The sequence below is a fragment of the Eubalaena glacialis genome, chromosome 6, assembly GCF_028564815.1.
Source record: "Eubalaena glacialis isolate mEubGla1 chromosome 6, mEubGla1.1.hap2.+ XY, whole genome shotgun sequence".
NCBI lineage: Eukaryota > Metazoa > Chordata > Mammalia > Artiodactyla > Balaenidae > Eubalaena > Eubalaena glacialis.
In genome coordinates, this window is record NC_083721.1 from 91342898 (window position 1) to 91345105 (window position 2208).

A 2208-nucleotide genomic window follows, 5' to 3' on the forward strand; every position below is an offset into this window, starting at 1 on the left:
TCCCACCCTCCCTATCCCACCCCTCTAGGTGGTCACAAAGCCCCGAGCTGATCTCCATGTGCTATGCGGCTGCTTCCCACTAGCTATCTATTTTACATTTGGTAGTGTATATATGTCCATGCCACTCTCTCACCCTGTCTCATCTCACCCCTCCCCCTCCCCCTCCCCATATCCTCAAGTCCATTCTCTAGTAGGTCTGTGTCTTTATTCCCGTCTTGCCACTAGGTTCTTCATGACCTTTTTTTTTTTTCCCTTAGATTCCATATATATGTGTTAGCATACTGTATTTGTTTTTCTCTTTCTGACTTACTTCACTCTGTATGACAGACTCTAACTCCATCCACCTCATTACAAATACCTCCATTTCATTTCTTTTTATGGCTGAGTAATATTCCATTGTATATATGTGCCACATCTTCTTTATCCATTCATCCGATGATAAAAGCAGTCTAATTTAAAAGTAACGCATAACCCTTTATAGCAGCTTCTAGGGTTGGTATTTCTGGCGATTCCGTCCTTATAGGGACTACTTGTTCTAATAATGTTGTTGCTACTGCTGCTAACGATGTGCTTGACACTATGCTAAGTGCTTCACAAATCTAATTTCATTTAACCTTCACAACTATATTACCAGAATCTCATAGAGGTTAAGTTCTTCAGGAGATAACATGTCAGATCTCATCGAATTCATTTCCAGCCTTTACCTTAGTATCCCAATGAGGACAACGAAAGGATCATCCTTACCTTTAAAGCACAGACCCTGACTAATCATAACTGAACCCATTAGCGTGTCAAATAGAGTGCTGCTCACCCTGTGGGTGCCAAGTGATATTTCTAATGAGTTGTCCACGGGGGTGAGGGAGAGGGAGGATTCTCTTGTTAAGTACAGCTATCACAGAACTTGTCTTGAATGCAGCAGGCCCAGGCTAAAGTGAATTACTGAGCCTATGACCCTGGGAAAGGTACTTAATGAGGAGTGGGGCCGTGAGTCTTTGTTGAGGCCATGACACAGGCGCTTACTTTCTGCACCAGTCTGTTGGAAATTTTGTGGAGTAGGTCTGTAGGCAAACCTTCAAATATCACCTCATCCTATTGAGTTAACCGTACACAGTGCTCGTCACCCAAGTTCCACACAGTACCCTGTGCTAGGTGCTTTAGCAACTTATTTTTAATTTTCATGACAACTGCATTATTGCCATTTTATATAGAAAAATGTTGAAGTTTAAAGAAGGCCTAATGTCAAGATCCTAGTAGACGATGGAGTTGGGATTTGTGCTTGGTGTGACTGGCTCCAAAGTGTGTTCTCTTTACATTATATCACAGAACCAACACCACCTCTACCTCTGTTTAGCTCTGCCCCTTCCCACCCTACCCAGGAACTGCTCTGTCAATATAGTTTGTTTGGAATCTCTTGGACATGACTTATATTTTGAAAGAAAAAAATTTAGGAATTCCACAACTGCTGGTGAAATTGATTTCCTAAGATCTCCCACTTGACTGATGGGGGACTGGCATTCCTAGTCATACAAGTTATTTGAGTACTTCATTGCAGGAACACTTACCAGCAATTGCTATCTGTAAAATGTATCAAGTGAGTGTTATTGCTGTGACAGCTCATGGGTTCCAAACCGCTTTTATAAACCCAGGGTTTGACAGAGCCAAGATGGTTGTTACCAGTTCAAATAGTTTTTCATCAGTAATTTCTGCAGTGACTAATATTGTAACTTGGATGCATCTAATGGGGACAAACGAGGACAGATAAAGAAAATATCGTGCAGAGGGTTCACTTTATATTTTTACAGAAACTGGTTGGGTTTTAATCATTTAGTGTTTATTTAGTGCCTACTATGTGCTGAGAAATGTGCTAAGTGCTAAGGAGAATACAAACAGTTATTAGATATTGTTCCATCTCTAAGTGTATATCCTAGATAGAGTGGAAACACACACAAACACTAACACAAACTGTATGTGTATTGTCATTCAGCAAAATTTTCAAGGCACATATATGTATATAATACCATTCAGTCCTCATAACAGCCCTACAAAGAAGGTATCACCTTCCCTAAATTATAGTGAAAACCTAGAGACTGAGGGAGGTTAGGAAATGGAACCAAAATGTTGGAGAGCCAGGATTTGAATCCAAGTTTTCTGACTGTAGGTCTACGCACTTTCCACTATTCTACTTTACCACAAAATAATATGACCTTC